We start from the raw sequence: 20,752 nt of genomic DNA, 5'->3' as shown, positions 1-20,752 counted from the left end.
TTATTTATGAGAGACCAAGAGAGACAGAGCATGAGCAGGAGAGGGGCAGAGAGAGAGTGAGACACAGAGCCCGAAGGAGGCTCCAGGCTCTGAGCTGTCAGCACAGAGCCTGATGCGAGGCTCGAATTCACACACCGTGAGATCATGACCTGCACCAAAGCTGGACGCTTAACCAACTGAACCACAAAGACACCCCTAGGAGAGCTTTGTTGAACAAGTTCCTGATTATTTATTCAGAAGGCTGGTGAAAAAGTGTCTGAATATGTGTGGCACTGAAAACTTTTATACAGGATATAGACAGGTGAATCAAATTCAAGAGCCTTGAATTAGGCCCACTCAGAACAGGTGAGGATGGGCACTAATCTGAGAAAATATCTGCTCTAGATTCAGCCTGACTAAACTGGGCTGTGTTGGTGAGGACTGTGATAGATTATCCAAATGGAATAGTTGAGAAGGGTTTAATAAAGGGACTACTTACAAGAGTATTTGTCGGGTCAGGGGAAATCAGCAACATTTAGTGAATCATCTTGGGAGTAGAGTGCCATTACCACCCCTCTGCTTGAGGAGAAGAAGAGGAGGTGTGGGAACTAGAACCTGGAGGGTAAAGTACTGTAACCTTTAGTAAAGGAATGTGGCCACTGACAACCTGTGATGTGATGGGAAGGATCTGATGGAAACTAAGGAGCTGATGGCTATGACCTCATTGTCTTCTTCCTCCAGCCTCCTGTCAGAACCTCCCATGGCCAAACCCAAGTGGATGCTGAAGACAAAGGAGCCCATAGATCTGGTCCACAGAGGCCAGTTCCAGGAACAGAGTACAGAATGGAAGAAAGAGAATATCCAACACTTTTCACACCTTTTGCCCTTCATCATCCACCTTGTCCAGATGAAGACGTCATGTCCCCAGCCCCAGGACGTACAAAATCCCATTAGTTACTGAATGACATCATACTCCCATCTGAAACCTAAAGTGTTAACCATAATGCTCTTCATGTAAGGTTTGGGGGTAAAAGTGAAGGAAGAGAATCAAGTAATTAACATAAAAGCTGCTATTATCCCTCCTTCTATACCTGGTCATGAGACTCAAGTTGATAATTGTGTCTTCCTTCTTTTATTACCTATTACACATTTCCTAACTCTTTGCTACCACCTCAACTGATCAGGGTTTTTTTACCCTCATTTCTTCATAATCTATGTCCTTTGGTGGCACTATCTTTTTTGGGTTGCCTCAGTTTTCCACTGATGAGTAATCTAGTGAAGAGAATACTCAATGGTGGTGTATGAAGTCTTGGATTCTGCATTTGGTCCTTCCTGACCTCATTGTATAGTGGTGACCCAATTTCTTCTTGGTAAGCAGATCACCTTGGTGAGTGTCATGCCCTCTTTTCTGATTATTGGTTCAGTAGAATGAGAAGCTGAAAATCGTTAGAAGGCAGTAGCAGCTTCTGACTTAACAGAACCTCACCCATGTTTTCGGGTTCACAGGGACCTCCACTGAGGCCAATGAGCCCAAGGTTGCCAGGATCAGAAGCAAACATCCCTTAAGAGGATACAACAGTGAGAGGCCACGCCCACATCCATGCTCCCAGTCTGGTTTCCAGACTTGGGCATTCCGTCTATGGGACAGCACCATACATTGGCTGCTGGTTTAAGGTATGTACCATGTCCAATAGCAGGTTTTGCAGACTGCAGTCTTCCAGCAGGCATAGTAACTGAGCCTTCAGTGGGCCATTCAACTGGAATATGAAGCCATCTACTTTCTGAGGCATGTGGAAAGACCACATGAATTTAATTGGAACAAATTCTCTACTGCACTTTCTTTTTACTTTTAAGAAATGAGTTTCCTGGTCATAGGCAATGTGATTAACAGTGATGAATAAGGCATTCTGTAGGGAAGGATGGTGCTGGCAGAGCATTATAAGCGGGTAAAGCACAAATAAATGTAGAGTATGTATCTATTCATTTTAAGGACAAGTCACTGCCCCCACAGTGCCGGAAGAGATTCAGTGTCATCAACCTGTCACTAGGTGACTGGCTATTCAGCTTAGGGAATAATCCCATATTGGGAACTCAGCACTGACCTCTGCTGATGGCAGCAAGGGCATTCAGCTGTGGCACTGATTATGTTAACCTTGGGGAGGTGAAGTCCATGTTGTTGAGACTACCATAGCTTCTATCTCAGGAAAGGGTGGAGCAAGCTACTTTTTCACGGTTCCATTGAGTTAGTCCAAAATATGCCCTCTGGTAGACACTCACATAGAAGGTAAATATTTTCACAACCTTGGCCCATTCATTGAAGTCTATCCATATATCCCTTCCCAGTTCTCCTTGTCACCAATCTACCCTCACAGAAACATCAAGAATAATATTTGACTGAATATCAGGGCACTTTTCCCCAGCTAAGGTGATATGTAGATTAACCATCACTGTGCTCATGCAATTTGCTTGTGCCTGAATTGGTAGATAAGATAATGCTCAGCTCACAATGGTGGTGTCTGTCACATAGTCACATGATATTGTGTGACCAGGTCTAGGTTCTATCAGAGCCTAGTGACAAGTGGGGAACTGCTTTGTCAATGAAGAATAGTCAGCAAAAGAGGCCACACACCTCACACCTTAGAGATATCCATGTAGTTCTCCCATTAGAGTTCTCCTGAGGCTACAGACAGCATTTTATAGTCTATGTCTGAACACTTTCTCTACCACTGGGTCTGCTTACTTGTGTAGTCCCAGAGGCAGAGCAGCTTGTATTTCTTGATTTGGCATCCCTCAAAACTGGCGGCTTGAATGGGTCAGAGCAGCGTACCTAAGGGTGGTATATGTTATTCCCCCAAATCCACAGATCTACCAAATATCAAATCACTTTGTGGTAGGAAGTGCAAGATGGAGCAATTTGTCACTCATTCCTGACATCGTTCACACCCCTGGGTCCCTAGAAATTTCACAATGTGGAAGGCCTCTGAACTTTCATGGGGTTTATCTCCTATCTCCCAAAATGCATACTTCTTATTAAGGCACCGAAAATATTTGCCACTTCCTGTGCACCAGGTGCAATTGGCACAATGTCACCAATGAAATACAGTGATTTGTTTTTATTTTTTATTTATTTATTTTTTTAATGTTTTATTTATTTTTGAGACAGAGAGAGACAGAGCATGAACGGGGAAGGGACAGAGAGAGAGGGAGACACAGAATCAGAAGCAGGCTCCAGGCTCTGAGCCATCAGTCCAGAGCCCAACGCGGGGCTCGAACTCACGGACCGCGAGATCGTGACCTGAGCTGAAGTCAGATGCTTAACCGACTGAGCCACCCAGGCGCCCCACTGATTTGTTTTTAGATATCAAAATGATCAAGTTCTGTGGACTGTAGTACAATAGTGCGATAGCAAGGTAGTGGATGAAGCCTTGTCATAAAAACCTCAGGTGGAAGTGTACTGCTGTCCTTGCCATGTGAAGGCAACTAGCTTTGCTGCTGGGAATTGGAAAAAACCCTTTTCTAGGCCTGTAGCTGCACCTAGCAGGTGCCAAGGGTGTTTTTATTTGTTTTGGTTGAGATACCCATCTGGAACTACAGTTGCGATTGGCATCACCATGTGACTGAATTCTCCATAATCTATAGTCATTCTCTACAATCCATCTGGTTTCTACACCAGTCAAACATGAGTTTGATGTTAATGTGGTAGTAATTACCACTCCTGCATCTTTTAAGTATTTGATGGTTACATTAATCTGTGCAATTCTGACAGGGTTACTATATTTCTTTGGGTTCACTGTCTTGGTGTGGGGGAGAGGGAAGTTTCATTTGGAAGGGGACATTTCCCACTTGGAACTGCCATAATGGCCTCATTCCATGGGTCAGGAAGCCAGTGTGAGATTCTGTGAGTAGGTAACATATCTATTATTATTATACATTCTGGCACTGGCAAGGTAAGACGAGTGTGGTTTCTCAGTCTTATTGGACCCACTGTAAGATAGACTTGGACTACTGCTATTCCATTTATCACCTGATCTCCTTGAGCTCACACTATGACTTGTGGACCACTGTGCCAGTTTGAATCTCCTGTGGTTAGCATGAGTTCAGAAACAGAATCTAACAGTCCCTGAAAGTTCTGGATAGTTCCCTTTCCCCATTTCGTTTAATGGCCTCTGGTCTCTCTGGGGAAAGATTGGGGAAGATTCACAGCATAGAGGTATGGCCACATTTCAGGTGCTTGTTCAAAGAGACTCCCTCACCTTTGCCCCCAAGTCAAAGGATTCTGGGCCTCTGGGTCCAAACACAGTAAATCCTGATTGTCCACCATGATTTTCCCCACTAGACCCAGAATTATATATGTCAAGTAGCACCTAAATAGTCTGTACATCCACTGCAGTCCTGAGGAACCCATGATTAGGTAGCCAGTGCCAGAGATCCCTACAGACCCAAACTTTCTAATTACCACTCCAGTTTCACACCTTATTATGGTAATTGTGTCCACTGTGGCTTTGAGACTCCTGACCCCTACTACACTGGGATCCCGTTTTTTCCATTTAAACCAAGGAGTCTAATTTCATTGCAACCTCTCCCATTGTCATTTCCTGCTTACAGAAAACAGCCAAAAGCTTTCAAGGAGGTCTGTGAACACTTCACAGTGGAATTCTTCTGGCCTTGAGAGGAGAGTATCCTCTGGCCTCCTGGGGAGTGTGGTTAAGGTGTGGCTGTGCATGTTGTACAGAATAGATCCCCTCCAACATTCTTAACCTCCCAAACCTTCAGATTCCTTCTCAGAATGCTAGAAAAGTCCTCATTAACGGCCAGCCACTGTTGAGTCCAGGCTTTTGTTGGCCAGTATAGCTATGACTGCCACTCCCAGCTGCTCAAGCCAGCACATGAAGTCCTGAATCTTGGGTGAGCACGCCTGTACCATTAAATTCTCCCATTCAATGCTCTTACGACTCCCTCCTATATATGCTTCCCAGGCTCCTCCTGGGGGTTCTGCAACCCTTTTGATGTATAGGCTCTCTCTCCCCTGTACCATGCTTTGTCCTTCTCCATCTGGGCTATACTAGGACATAACTCTTGCTATGGGCCTGGAGGCAATGAGGGCTGTGGAACAAGTCCTGAGGTGACTTTGCCACATCTGTGTCTGCTCAAATGTCCTATGAATCAGCGTCTCACTTTTGTACCAGTGGAAGGCATAAGAATTCTAGTGGGATTGAACATTTAATAGACTCTGTATGTATGTCACCTTTATAATCAGTCCCTGGGCATAGCTGCCCAACAAGAGATCTGTGACTCTCTCAAAGCTACCATCAAGGCTTTCTGCATTTCCATCTATGTTCCAAGTATTCAGGACCTTTGATTTATCCCTCCTCTGTATATGGTCTCTGGGACTATCATAGATCAGCCACCCCACACCACAGTAATCACCACTGTCAGCATAGCTAAGCCCCTGGATCTGCCAACATTGTGTCTTCCATCCGCATTCTTTTAATGCCACTCATAGTGATAATTGGAACAACTATGATGCCACTGTATTTTATTTTATTTTATTTTATTTTATTTTATTTTATTTTTTGAAATGTTTATTTATTTTTGAGAGAAACAGAGAGAGTATGAGCTAGGGAAGGACAGAGAGAGAGGGGAGCAGATGATCAAAAGGGGTTCTGTGCTGACAGCAGGGAGTCCAATGTGGGGCTTGAACTCATGAACCATGAGATCATGACCTGAGCCAAATCAGATGCTTAACTGACTGAGCCACCCATGTGCCCTGATGCTACTGTATTTTATGGATTAACTGCATTCTGTTTCCCTCTGTCTGGCAAGAGGATATCCCTGCCATACATCTCAAATATGTGAGCAACCCAATTCTAGAATCTCATCTGAGGGTTATTTTCCTATAGGGCCATCCCTGGTACCATTACTTTATCAGTCAGTGTCCCAATGGGACACTGAAGTGGGGTAATTGCAGAGGGTTTAACAAAGATATTTACAAAGTTGTGAGCAGTGGTTAAGGGAAATCAACAGGGTATGGTATAATACCCTGTTGGGCTAGAAAAAGCTGAGATCCCTGCTCTTATCTAGGTCTGAGTGGTTACCAGAACCTGGAGAGGGGGCTGTAATTCTAGGAAGAGGCCACAGAAGAGGCTCTGTGGCCTTGGTAAAGGGAATGCCGTTACTGTCAATTCTCAGCTCAAAAGGGCAAGAGCCTGAGACAGGGAGGCCCAGACTCCAGGGGAAAACCAGACTCTCATCCATGTTCTTGTTCAGGTACAGAAAACCTAGGGGACTCCCATCAGCACATCACCCTGGAAATCCTCTAGCTCTGTGTAGACTAACTGCATGAAAATTGATAGAGCATACTTCCTGATTTTGGAAAAAAAAAAGTCACCTATTAAAGATATTTGGGGGAAACTTGGGGAAATTTGAATTTAAGAATTGATATTAGATGATCTCAAAAAATTTCATTAAGTGTGATTGTTTCTTGTGGACAACAGGAAAATGTCCTTATTTTTAAAATGCAGTTTAAAAAAAATGGCATGGTGTCTGTAATATACTTTAGGACAGTTCAGCCAAAAAGGAAAATATGTGGTTCTAGAGAGATGCAGGAAATAGGGCAAAATGCTAGTAGTTCTTTAATCTAGGTGGTGGGTAAATGAGTGGTCATTAATTCTTCTTTCTGTATGTTCAAAATTTTTCAAAATATAAAGGTAACAACATAACAGGGCATCTGTGGCCTCCCATTTCCTCCAAGAAGTGGAAACAGATAGAAGCATTCAGCAGTTGGACAGCTGTTCAGTAAATGGGGCAGGGTACCATTTCTCAGTGTAGGGTCACTAGACCAGCCTGTATAAAAAGTAACTACAGAGCTTGATAAAATGCAGATTCCTGGGCCAGATTTTTCTGGGCATCTGCATATTTAACAGATTTCCTGGGTGAGAAGCACAGGGTAATAAAGTACCACTGAACTAAAAGTCAAGAGTGTGGGACTGCTGGGTGGCCCAAGTTGGGTAGGCATCTGACTTCAGCTCAGGAACTATCTTGTCGTTCATGAGTTCAAGCCCCGCATTGGGCTCTGTGCTGACAGCTCAGAGCCTGGAGTCTACTTCAGATTCTGTGTCTCCCTCTCTCTCTGCCTCTCCCCAGCTTGTTTTCTGTTTGTCTCTCTCTCTCAAAAATAAACATTAAAAAAAAAAAAGTCAAGAGTGAAACATCTTCTCTTTGCCACCTAATAGCTGTGTGATCTTAGACAATTTGCTTAACTTCCCCCATCCCTGATGGTGTCATATGTAAAGCGGTGACATTATATACATGCTACTTTCCCTACCTCACTGATTAGTTTATTCCATATTGTATGTTTCTCATGTGCTCTACAAAATGCTATTCAGCTGTAAGGTGATCTCCTACAGGGTGAGAAAGAATAACTATTGCTTACTGAATGCTTGTTATGCATATTAGTAAGCATGGCAAGTACAGTGTTTGGTTTGATGCTCATAACGATGAGGAGAGACACAAATGACACGCTTCTCTTTACAGATGAGGAAATAGGCTTGTTCACAGTTGTATCCATTTCCTATTGCTGTGCTAACAAACTGCCACAAACTTAGTGGCTCAGAATACTCATTCATTTGTTCGTTCATTCATTCATTTATATTTGTTCCGGAGGTCAGAAGTCCTAAAATCAAGGTGTCGACAAGGCTGTGTTCCTTCTCGAAGCTCTGGGGGAGAATCTAGTCCCTTGCCTTTCCTAGATTCTGAAGGCTAGGCATGCTTGGCTAGGGCCCCTTCTTCCGTCTTCAAACCCAAAGTGCAGCATCTTCAAATCCCTCTCTTCACCTTTCTCTCACTCTGTGACCTTTGATTTGTATGTACCGTCACACCTTCTCTTTTCCTCCAGTCCTCCTGCCTCCCTCTTAGAAGGGACCTTGTGGTTACATTGGGTCTTCCTGAATAATACAGGATACTTTCCCCACCTCAAAATCCTTAAACTAATCACCTCTGCAAGGTCCCTTTTGCCATGTAAGGTAACACATTTACAGATTCTGGAGATTAGGACGCAAACATCTTTGGGGGCCATTATTCTACCTACTGCCATTGTATAATTAGCGAGTACCCATCTGATTCCAAAGCGCATGGCCCTGGGCTGCTCCCTCAAAGATAACTTGCGCCAGTGACATGCCAGACACCCTCCAAGCCCCCTCTTCCTCCATTCGTTAGGATCCCCTATACTATGGTTTATCAAGCGAGGGGCTGGTCTGGATCTCACCCCAGCTGTCGAATGAATGTTGAATGGTAGATAGCCAACGCCACAAGTAATGAGTCAGAACAGTCCCAGCAGCCACACAGGTGCAACAGAGGCTGAAGCCATGTGGCAGGGCTCTGAACTATACGGTCATATCATCTGGGATGCTGGGACCTAAGGTTTCCCATTGCCCTCCACAACACCACTGAGGCACATACGTGCTTTTCTTTCCTTGATTGTAGAAGCAGTATTTACTCATTTTGGAAACTGAAAATAGAAATGAGCACAAAGGAGGAAACATCACAACATTCTCAAAATTCAGGCAGATTTTTTTAACATGGTCTGGTTTGCTCCACTTTTTCCTATACATTTTTACACGGTCTAGATCATACTATATATGTAATTTTGCTTCTTGCTTTTTCCCCTCAACATTATATTGTGAATATTTCTCCTAATCATTGAAAACTGTTTGTAAACATCATTTTTAATGACTGCATAATGATCCATTGTCAAAATGTATCATTGCTTACTTAATCAATACATTCTTTTTGGACAATTAGGTTAGATTTTTTTCCAATTTTTTTTGTGCCATTAACTGCTTCAGTTAATATTTTTGTGCATCAATCTATGCATTATGAAGTTGCACCTGATGCTGGAGTTAAGCTTTAAAATCAAAATGTAAAACAAAAATTGAGGATAGGTAAAATTAATCTTGAAAGAAATCCCTTAAATCAACCTTAATCCATTAAGGCCACCAGAAGCTCAAAAGTAAGAATTAACTATTTGTATTTCTCTTTGCATTTAAGCTGTGGCTGTTTTCCCTGGGGCAGTGGATAACATATGGTTGAACAGGAAAGCTTAATGGGGTAAAGACATTTTTCCTCCCTCCTTCCATCTTTCTTTTCCTCCCTCCAGCCCTTTCAGATATAGTTGAGTACTTACGTCACCCCTATTTTGATTATGGCTGACCCGTGAACAACATGATGGTTAGGGGTGCTGACGCCCCACACATTTGAAAATCTGTATATAACTTTGGACTTTCCCAAAACTTAATGACTAATACCCCACTGTTGACTGAAAACCTTATCAATAATATAAATAGTTGATGAATATATAGTTTGCATGGTATATGTATTATATACTGTATTCTTATGATAAAGCTAGAGAAGGGGAACCTGGGTGGTTCAGTCGGTTAAGCATCCAACTTTTGCTCAGGTCACAATCTCGAGGTTCATGGATTTGAGCCTTGCATCGGGTTCTGTGCTGACAGCTCAGAGCCTGGAGCCTGCTTCGGATTCTGTGTCTCCCTCTCTCTCTGCACCTCCCCCACTCACACTCTGTCTCTTTCTCTCTCTCAACAATAAATAAAAATGTAAAAAAATTTTTTTTAAAAAGCTAGAGAAAAGAAAATGTTATTAAGAAAATTGTAAGGAAGAGAAAATACATTTAGAGTACTTTCCTGTATTTATCAATACCACAAGTTTGTGTCCTCTATGAATCATCTGTCAGTACGTACATCAGTATAGCCTTATGTGACATAAAACACTGCAGATGTCATATGTATAACTGACGCTAGACATCAAAAATGAAAAGATAATGTACAGTCTGTGTTTGTATGTATAAGTTTTTTTTTTCATGTTTATTTATTTTTGAGAGAGAGAGAGACAGGGTGTAAGTGGGGGAGGGACAGAGAAAGAGGGAGACATAGAATCCAAAGCAGGCTCCAGGCTCTGAGCTGTCAGCACAGAGCCCAATGCAGGGCTCAAACACATGAACCGTGAGATCATGACCTGAGCTGAAGTTGGACGCTCAACCGACTGAGCCACACTCAAGTGCCCCTAAATTTTAACTTTTTATAATAGACGTGTGTATCGTTTATGGTAGCAAATGATAAAATAGGTTAGTATATCTATATTTTATGCATTCATACATGACCTACCTCACCTTTCCTTATTTTTTTTTGATATTTCTAGGCTGCACTGTTTATTTGTGAGTTTTTTCAAACTGTCACAGATCTCCAAAAAACTTCCCAATATGTTTGTTGAAAAAAATTCACGTATGAGTGGACCCATGCAGTTCTAACCTGTGTTGTCCAAGGGTCAGCTGTATTTCCCTAAGTGGATGCTCTGAAGGGTGATTCCTGAGACCAAGTGCATGCTGTGTGGTCAGTGGGGTGTTTCAAACACTGCTTCAGTCTGCTGGGCCCTGCCTCTTGTTCCCTCATTCCTTTGACCAGCTATGTGAGGGGCAACCTGACAACCTTTCTGTGGCCTCTAGATTCCTCTTTAGGGCATTTCTAAAGCCTTGGAACACCCAAGTGTGCAATCTGGAAGCATTAGTGCCTGCGAGCCCACTTGAACCTTCGGTGATGGGGCCAGTAGATGATTGCTTCCCCTCCCTGCCCAGGGTGAGAACTTTTTTTTTTTAATGTTCATTTATTTATTTTGAGAGAGACAGTGCAAGTAGGGGAGGGGCAGAGACAGAGGGAGAGAGAGAGAGAGAGAGAGAGAACCCCGAGCAGGCTCCCTGCTGCCAGCGCAAAGCCTGACACGAGGCTCAATCCCACGAATCGTGAGATCATGACCTGAGCTGAAATCAAGAGTTGGATGCTTGGGGCACCTGGGTGGCTCAGTTGGTTGAGCATCTGACTTCGGCTCAGGTCATGATCTCACAGTTTGTGAGTTTGAGCCCCACATCAGGCTCTGTGCTGACAGCTCAGAGCCTGCTTCGGATTCTGTGTCTCCCTCTCTCTGCTCCTCCCCTGCTCACACTTTGTCTCCCTTTCTCTCAAAAATAAATAAACATTAAAAAAAAAAGAGAGAGACGCTTAATGGACTGAAGCACCCAGGTGACTCAGGGTGGGAACTTTTAAGATGCATTTCATGAGCCTCCTCAGAAGGTCCTGCAGGTTTGAGCCCCAGCCACCAACTGTGGAGTTACCTGATAACACAACCCCGGGCTGGCGTCTCTCCTTTGGTTTCCCTGTGCGTGTTCCACACTGCTTCCTGGGATCACCATCAAGCCACCATGCCAGGCTTTGCTTCAGGAACACCCAAGGCAAGACATCAGGTGTACCCTACTGGCAGGTGACAAAGGTCCAGTTATCCTCACTCTTAGAACCTTGAGTATCACCACTCTGTAATGGTTGATAATTGTTATGCCAAACAAGGGTACCACATTGTTGTTCCAATTTAAATTTCTGCGGCTAATAGTGAGGTTGAACATTCTTTTTCCATGGAAAAGTTTTTTTTCTCCATGTGTTGTAATTCTTTCTTTGATGTGTTAATTATTTAAAGTATCTTTATGATTCTGGAGTTCTAATCTTGCTGTTTATTGACAATTGTCTTTTCACATATAATGTAATCTTGGATAATATGCCCTGTCATCTGGCCTGCTGGGGCTCCTCAGAGAGGTTTTTTCTTTTTTAAGTTTATTTATTTTTGAGAGACAGACACACACACAGAGAAAGCTAGAGCGTGCAGGCGGAGGAGCAGAGAGAGAGGGAGACATAGAATCCCAAGCAGGCTCTGTGTTGACAGCCTGACAGCATGGATCCTGATGCAGGGCTTGAACTCAGGGCTCTAACCCTGAGATCATGACCTGAGCTGAAATCAGGAGTTGGACCTTCAACTGACTGCACCACCAAGGCACCTCTCCTCAGAGCAGTTTTGCATTTGTCATTCTATGATCGCTTTTTATATTCTGTCCTTGGCTTGGAGTTCTTGGATTACTATGAGATAATACTCTTCAATGTAAAAAAAAAAAAATCCTGTGGCATTTCTTCCACCAAAAGGTTAAGTAAGACCAGCTTCCTCATTGTCCCAGTTTGCCAGTGGACTGATTTTTTTTCTGGTGCACCCTTTCACTTCAAAGACTCCTGTGGGGGTCTTAATTCCAACTCCCTCCCTTTCTCAGGCCCAGGGCTGCAGCCATTAATATGCAAATCTTTGGGTTTCCAAGGCCAGCCAACCTCTAGAGATAAGATAAAGTGAGAGCTCTCCCAGGCCAATGTGGTTTTGTTTTCTCTTCATTTTTTGGCCTTTGGGGGTTTCTCTTACCACGACCACCCCCCATCCCCTACCCCAACCTCAGCTATGCATTTAAAAAGGGTTTGTCATGTTTTACCCAGAACTGTCTTCATTTTCTAACAGGAAAGCATTCGGGCTATCTAGTTCTATGTTGGTGGAAACAGATGTTCTCACTCCAGCAAATCTTTGAGGCTTGGAAAAGGAGGCTGTGCTGATGCCTGATGAGGATAAATCTCAGAGGGATGAATCTTGGGCTCCTGGCTCAGCTGGCCTCCTCCACATGAAGATTCCGGAACAGACTTCCTCTCCGCTCCAGTGCTAGGGGGGTTTGTAGTTTATTTCCCAGGAGCCTAGCACAGTACCTGGCATACCATCAGTGCTTTGTAAATGCTTGTAGGAAATGGTGTTCCTTATCCTTTTCCATTATGAAACTTCTCAACATTCAGGCTTTGGGGATCTGTGTTCAGTTCCTATTTTTCTTGGAAATATGTACAAGAGTCAAGCTTAGGACTAATGTCCTTATGGTTTTTCCACATTCAATCTATCAGCAAGGCCTTTTGTTTCTACTCCAAAAATATGTCTTGAATGTTCCATTTCTTTCCATGTCCACTGCCACTCCTTCACAAAGGGTGCCATTGATGGGCCAGGGCAAGCATTTCATGAGGGGGAAGTTGGTAGTCTCCCTCCAGACCCACCCACTGCCAGCCCATTCTCCTTTATCAGAGCAGAATAATTAGGCTGCCTGACTGGTTCCAGTCCTTCCAATATCTCCCAGTGCACTTAGATTAAAATTAGGATGCCTTACCATGGCCTCAAGGCCATCGGTTCCTGGTGACAGCTACCTCTCTTAATTCACCATCCGCTCCCCCACCCTCTTGGCTCCCATCCAACATTTACTTTGAGTTACTCAAATCCATGAGTTCTTTACTGCCTCAGGGTACACGGCACTCTTCTGCTCAATCTTGGAATTGGAGTTTTTTACTAGAATTTAGGAATGCACTAAAATGTCAACAGTCTTTGCTTCCCTCAGGGGGGTAATTACAATTTATAACTATTTTTCCAGTTTGGTTGTTTTATGTTTTTTTGTGTGTGTGGTTATCTGTCTACCCCTTTAGGATGTAAGCTCCATGTAGGGAGAGACATTCTCTCTCTTTGTCATTGCTGGGTCCATAGCATATAGTATGTGCTCAATAAATACATGTTGAATGACAGAGTGAACAAATGAATTGTAGGTTCTCTTTAAGGGGTTCAGCCCTCCTCAGCTGTTTTCCTGGATCTCTAGCCAAGGACAGTCAGGGCCTTCCATGATTTGTAGAGATAATTATCTCTTGGAGATCCCTGAATGGGATCTGCCCTGAATTTTCCTTCCCTTCCCTCCCCTCCCCTCCCCTCCCCTTCTCTCCCCTTTCCTTTCCTTTCTTTTTTCTTTTCAGACAAAAATCATATTCAGGACTAGAATGAGAATTCTTCCTAGAGAGGGAATTTTCTTTGTTGGGATAAATAGCTTGACTCAGCTCTTGGGGATACAAGATGAGACTATGCAAGGGCTGGTTTTGGGCAGGGACCCAATCAATAATAAGAGTTGTTTGACCTGCTTTTCAGGAGAAAATGAGGAAAATTTTGTCTCAGTTTGAGAGGAATGGAGAGAGGAGATAAGAGATGACTAGGAGATGGTGACAAGCTGTTTGTGGTCAAGATTTTGACCGGAAGAAGCAGAAGCTCTCTCATGAAGTGGCTGGAACAACAGAGATTCTGAGGAGGGTCCGGGGAGCAGTGGTTCCAGAGCTGCAGGCCCAGGCTCCTCCCGTCTCTCTGAATCGCTATCCTCCACTTGTGGACTCTCCCACCTGGCTGTGTCACATCTATGTAACTCTGGACACAGGTCCTCATGTGACTGCCTTGTAAGGCAGAAGGTGGAAAGGGAGCGGGAGAGAGATTTTCCTTTTGTATCTTTTTATTTTCACTAAGAAGGAAAATATTTTCCGGAAGCTTCTAGGACACTCCCCTTCAGAACACTGGCTAGATCTGGTATTTCTGAATTCAGCCGCCTACACCTAAACCCACCTGGCAGCGGGCAAATTGGGTTATCATGATCACTCAGGCCCATCATGGTTCACCTCCTGGTCTCTCCTGGTCCTTCCTGTTGGAGAGCTCACCTTTGGAGAACATCGACCCTATGCTGGAATAAAAATGAGTTTTCATTAGCAAGAAAAAAGCAGGAGATGTATGGTACACAAACGACCTCTCTTCTGAGCTTTCAAGAATTTGTAAAGTGCACTGTCTTCAGCATCACTGGGCATATGCATGCCTATGCGGGACCCTTCGCAGAGCTCATGCTCACCTGCCCTGCAGTGGTGGCTTCACCCCCAGGGTTAACAGCTGATGTCTGCCCTGATTGCCAGTGGCTATTCCATGATGGTTAAATATTTCCAGTGTCACCCTGGTTGTGTGCAAATCACATGTCGGTCAGCACAATGTGAGTCCAAGCTGTCGGGTAGAGGCTGATTGGACCATAAAACTTAAGTCTCCAAATGAATATGTGAAATCTCTAGGGATGACATGACATCCTCGAGTCATGGAAAAGATGTGTGAGCCAACCTCGCTTAGATTTTCAGTGGCCGGAGGATTTAGCTGACAAGTAGGTTATAACTGCACTGTACTGCCTACTTCCCGAGGAGGAGGACATGCAGGCTCTGAGGATTTCTCAGAGAAGACTCACAAGAGTCTCCCAGGGGTGTTGTTAAGTTGGCCTGGCTCCTCCTCCTCTCTTTACACTTGCCTGGATTCTTCTTGCCCCTCCTTCCAGGTGCCCATCAAAGTTTGGGGGAGGTCTGTGCAGCCGTAGCCCCCTGAGTCTTCCTCAGACTAGCCAGCCAGCTTGGAGTGAAGGTGTGGAGTCCCATTCCCCTTTCCAGCTCTGGAAAGAACAGTGAGAGCTTCTGCCCTAGTGAGACCCCCTGAGGGAGTGTGGGGGGCAGGAGTTAGATGTCCACACCTGGAAGGATGTGAGAAGGGGGTCCCCACACCAGGATATTCCTCAGGGATTGGGCCCTTTGTCTAAAAGGAATTCTTGGGCACATCATCCTCCACTGATAATTCCCATTTGGGCTTCTGAGGCTCAGTTGTAGTTGATTCTCCAAGTGTAAAGCCAAAGGAGCCGTTAGGTAGCAATTGTGTAGCAATTAGGTAGCTCAGAATAAGACCTCCAAAGACAGTTATTAAACCAACTGGGATAAAGGCAAGAAGGGGTGCTAATTCTGCCTAGCTTAACAGCAGTATAATTTTTCTGGCATTGTTCTACAATTTGAAAGTGGGTAGGAGCTCCAGCTGATACAAAGCAGAATGGTGGCAGGTGATGCAGAACAGGTGACTGCTGATGTTGCTGCAGAACAGGTGACTGCTGATGTTGCTGCCTTAGGAGGATCAGCATCTCACCCAAGCCTTTGCTGGGATGGGCAGCCTTTCTTCCTTAGCAAAGAAGGATCCAGTCCTGCTGGGTTCCTATGCTCTCCTGGCAGACAGGAGGCAGAAATTCCCCTGAGGAGGCCAGCGCTGGGCCAATCTCTTCTCTTTGGTGCCTCAGATTTACACAGCCTTTGGGCTTATGTATATCTGCTCCACTGTGTTGGGCTCTATTCCCCAAGTTTACCTCATGACCCATGGATGCTTCAGCTTTAGTCCTCATGTCTGCATTCCAGCCAGCAGGAAGGAGAAAAAAGGAAGATAATTTCCTGCCTCTTCCTTTAATGACATCTTGAAATTGCACACACCATTTCTGTCAATATCCAACTGGCTAGAACCTAGTGACATGGCTTCACAAAGCTGTGAAGGGGCCTGTTTGCCAAATGAGACAAAAGGGGCACCTGGAAATAAAAATTATAGTAAATGACAAATGAGTCAGGAGCGGTGGGATAGAATAAGCACAGAACCTGGGGGAAGAAGGCAGCAGGGCTCTGGGCTGAACATCCAGACTTTTCCCTGGGCATCTACAGGCCTGGGAAGGAGAAACTGAGGAGCAGAAGGTTACCCCTGGCAGAGATGGGCCAAGGCAGTCAAGGTAGGTTGGCAACGTCTCTTTCTGCAGGCTTCATGATTGGAACTTCAGAGGTAATGGCACATAATATAAACACTGTTTTGTTCTGGTACTATCTCATCATAAGTAGTAATGCTGTTGGCAGCCAGGTTATATCCTCCATGGTATATATACCTCAGAAACATGAAAAGAGTTGTTTCCAGGAACGTTGAAAGTTTCTACTTTCCTGTCCTCTTGCAGACTGCTCTCTGCCTCGGTGGGATCTAGCACAAGGTGTGTGGGGGCGGGAGAAGGGGTGGTGGTGTGTGTGTGTGTGTGTAGGGGCTGTTGCTGAAAGGATCTCCCTTCTTTAAAGCCTTCGCTTTTACTCTTGGCATTATCGCCACATGATGTTCTAACGCAGTTGTATTTGTCTTCATTTTTATAGCTATTGAAAGTGTTTATCGTTAAATGTTGTTATATTTGAAAAATTGTTTTGTCATTTCTTAATTAAAAAGAATTTTTTTTATACATAGAGGCTCAAAAACGGAAGTGACTCATGTCTGCCTGCGTCCACCCTTCCGGTTTTATCTTGGCATTTCCGCTATCTCACCCCAGCACGAAGAGATCAGTGATCTGGATGGTTCACCTGGCAATTTCCAACCCTGCATGGCGTTCGCCAATGATTCTCTGCCCTTTTACCTTCTCCCTTCATCAGATTTTGGTGTGGGGGTTATGTGATTTGTTAAATAAATTAATAACTTTCCTTCCTTTTTTTGGTACTTTCTGAAAATGTTTATGTAACAGAGGAGCTACTCTAACCTTGGCAATTTAAAGAAATCGACCAGGAAGTCTGTCAGGTGCTGAGTCTACTTTGAAGGTGGTTCCTGCCAAACTTTCTTAGGTCTTGTCGATTTCAAACTTTCCACATCTTGTGGCATTGCTTTTGGCTATTTATATTTACTAGAAAAAGCGTTTTTTAAAGATCTCCAGATTTATATTTATTTAATCTTTTTGTCTCTGATGTTTATCAGTTTCTAATTTCTCATCTTTTTTTATTAAAATTGTTTTCTTTATTATACTTGCCAAATGTTAATCAATTTTGTTTCTTGTCAAAGAACTAGATTTTAATTTACTTATTCATTTTTCTACAAATTTATTTTTTTCTACTGTTAAGTTCACTTTATAGTCTATTTACTTTCTTTTTATTTTTTATCATTTTTAAAATAATAAACATAATTAAAGTCATGATGTTTCCTTTGAGTTTAACTCTTTTTTTTTTAAATAGACTTTATTTTTTTATGATAAGTTTAGATAGACAGTAAAATTGAGTGGAAGGTCAACAGAGAGGTCCTATATACAGGTTCCTTCTGTTATGCATAAGTAGAGAGTTTTTATTATTCAACCATAAAAAAGAAGGAAATCTTGCCATTTGTGACAACATGGATGGATCTTGAGGGCATTCTGTTAAGTGAAATAAGTCAGAGAAAGAGAAATACAATATGATCTCACCTATATGTGGAATCTAAGAAAGAAAAAAAAAATGGTTGCAAGTGGCAGAAGGTAGGGCAAAATAGGTGAAAAGGGTCAAAAGGTACAAACTTTCCAGTTATAAACTAAATAAGTCCTGGGGATGTGATGTACAACACGGTGACTATAGGTAATAATACTGTATTGCATATTTGAAAGTTCCCTAAAAGAGTAAATCTTAAATGTTCTCATCACACACAAACAATTTTTTTAACTATGTTTGGTGATGGATGCTAACTGGACTTATTGTGGTCATCATTATGCAATATATACAAATATAAAATCACTATGTTGCACACCTGAAAATATGATAGTGTTATATGTCAATTTCAATAAAAAATAAAATAATTTTATTCTCAAAAACACCCACAAAAAAACAAAAGTAAAGAAGTTTCATGAAACCTTTCATAAAATGTCATAAAGTAGGGGTGCCTGGATGGCTCAGTTGGTTAAGCATCCAGCCTGGCTAGGTCATGATCTTGTGGTTCAGGGGCCCGAGGTCCACCTTGGGCTCTGTGCCGAGGGCTCAGAGTCTGGAGCTTGCTTCAGATTCCTTGTCTCTCTCTCTCTCTGCTCCCCTCCGACTTGTGCTCTATGCCCCCCACCCCAAAATAAAATAAGCATTAAAAAAATGGCATAAAGCAAAGAGCATCTCCCTGCTTTCTGAAAGTTCATGCTCCACCCATTTGCAAAAGACTTACTTTGAGGTACCTGTACTCCCTGCCCCCACACATGAGCAGCCTCCTCCACCATATCAACATCCGCCACCTGAATTGGTACATTTGTTACAACCAGTGAACCTACACTGATCCATCATATTCACCTGAATTCCAGAGCTTACCAAAGTCTTCAGTCTTAATACTATCATTCTATGGGTTTGGACAAGTTTGTGATGAACATCTCCACCGTTATTGTATCATAGAGACTAGTTTCATGGCCTTAAAAATCCTCTGTGCTCTGCCTATTCCTCTCTCCTCCCCCTTTAACTCTTCTTTCAAGCCAACTGGTTTCAGTAATGGTCACATTTATTGTTTTTTCAGAATAGCTTACCATTATATTCTTAATTTTCTTCATATCATTGCTTCTTTGAAGAGTGTTTTTCAACATCCAAGTGATTAAGACTTTAAAAATCATTGTTTTTGTCTAGATTACTGATTTTCAGTTTTTATCACTTGAAATCAGAGAACACGGACTGAGAAATTTCTGACCAAAATTTGATTGAGAGGAAATTTAGTTTTTGTTACTTAGCATGTCATCAACTTTTACAACTTAAAATGAATGTGCATTTTATGTTTTTAGGAGCCATGAAATAATTCAGCTTGTGATTGGAAGATATACTGTGTATTGTTTAAATCTTTTGATATTCATAGAGACTTATTTTAATGCCCTGCCTGTGGTCAGTTGTGGCGAATGTTCGCGTGCAGTCAAAGAATATGCACTCTGAAATTAGGAGTTGTGTTCTATAAATGTTAATTGGGTTAAGTTAGTTAGTTGATTATTTGTTCATGTCTTCTATATTTTCACTAGTATTTTTTCATCAGTTATTGAAAGACAGATATTAAGAAACTTTCCACTGTATTTGTGATTTTATCAATTTCTCCCTTTAGCTCTTTTAATTTTTAAAATGCATTTTGAAGATCTGCTATGAGTTGTATATGCATGTCTTCTTAATGAATTAATCCTTGTATAATTAGGACATGACCCTCTATCTATAGTAATACTCTGACATAAAGTCTACTTTGTTTGGTACTGATTATAGCCATGCCAACCCTCTCCTGCTTATAATTTGCTTTAAACCTGTCCATGTCTTTATACATAACAGCATATATATTTCATCTTGCTTTTGGATCCTGTTCGTCAAATTCTAACCCTTAATTGGAATGTTTATCCCATTTACATTCAATGTAATTATTATATGATTAGATTCATATCTCCCAGGTGAACTGGTTATTCATCTCATTAGTTCTGTATTCCTTTGTTTCTTCTTTCCTGACTTAAAAATAACCACTCTATTGAAGTATTATTGACATGCAAAAAGCTTTACATATTTAACATATACACTTGATAAGTTTGGAGGTAAGTATACATTTGTGAAACCCTCACCACAAAGTTACTCATCATCTCCAAAAGTTTCCTCTTACCCTCTTTTTTTCTTCTTCTTCTCCTTCTCCTTTTTTGTGGTAAGAACACTCAATGTAAGATTTACTCTCTTAGAGAATTTTGGAGTTTACAACACAGCATTGGTAACTATAGGCTCTGTGCTGTACAGATCTCTAGGACTTATTCATCTTGCATAACTGAAACTTTGTACTCTTTGTCTAATACATTCCTGCTTGCCCCTCCCCCTGTCTCTTGACTTTTTGGGGGATGGGTAGGTAAACTGTGTATTTTTTCGTATTCCATTTTTCACTCATATTGACTTTTTAATTATATCTCTTTGTGACATTTAATGGTTGCTCACAGTCTACCTTCTAAGGTACACGAGCTGTAGAAGAATTCCATTTACTCTGTCCTATATTTTGTGTTATTATTGTCTTATGCTATGAAACTCACAATACATATTATTTTTGGCCTAAATAGTCAGGGATGTTTTTAAAATTATTTTATTTTTATTTTATTTTTTTAAAATTCTTTTAAAAATTACACACATGCTTGAACACACACACATTCGCACAACTACAAAGATGAAATCTTTGATAGTAACTATTTGCACTCATGTTTACACTTCCTGTTGCTCTTCATTCATTCCTGCAGATCTGGGGTTCTATATATTCCATCTGGTGTATTGTTTCCCTTCAGAAAGATAGAATTCTTTCAGTCTGAAAAATCTTTGAACATTTCTTATATGTCTTCTTTCACCAATTCAGGTATGCTGGAAATGATTTCTTTAAGTTCTGTAAGTCTGAAAATATCTTCATGTTGCCTTCCTTTTTGAAGAAACTTTGTATTGGATATAGAATTTTA

The 20,752-nt window shown here is 42.2% G+C and overlaps 1 long non-coding RNA gene across 2 annotated transcripts in view; it reads left to right on the top strand.

Moving 5' to 3' along the window:
* The window catches only part of LOC106977178 (uncharacterized), a 31,963-nt gene extending 14,936 nt beyond the window's left edge, over positions 1–17,027 (top strand). For both annotated transcript variants that reach the window (XR_001430619.3, XR_008300008.1), the window contains exons 2-3: positions 1,486–1,653; positions 16,795–17,027. This is a non-coding gene — a long non-coding RNA (uncharacterized LOC106977178). The remainder of the gene's footprint in view (positions 1–1,485; positions 1,654–16,794) is intronic.
* The last annotated feature ends 3,725 nt before the right edge of the window (positions 17,028–20,752 follow it).

Source organism: Acinonyx jubatus, chromosome B4, assembly GCF_027475565.1.
Source record: "Acinonyx jubatus isolate Ajub_Pintada_27869175 chromosome B4, VMU_Ajub_asm_v1.0, whole genome shotgun sequence".
Lineage (NCBI taxonomy): Eukaryota > Metazoa > Chordata > Mammalia > Carnivora > Felidae > Acinonyx > Acinonyx jubatus.
This window is presented reverse-complemented; position numbering and strand designations above follow the sequence as displayed.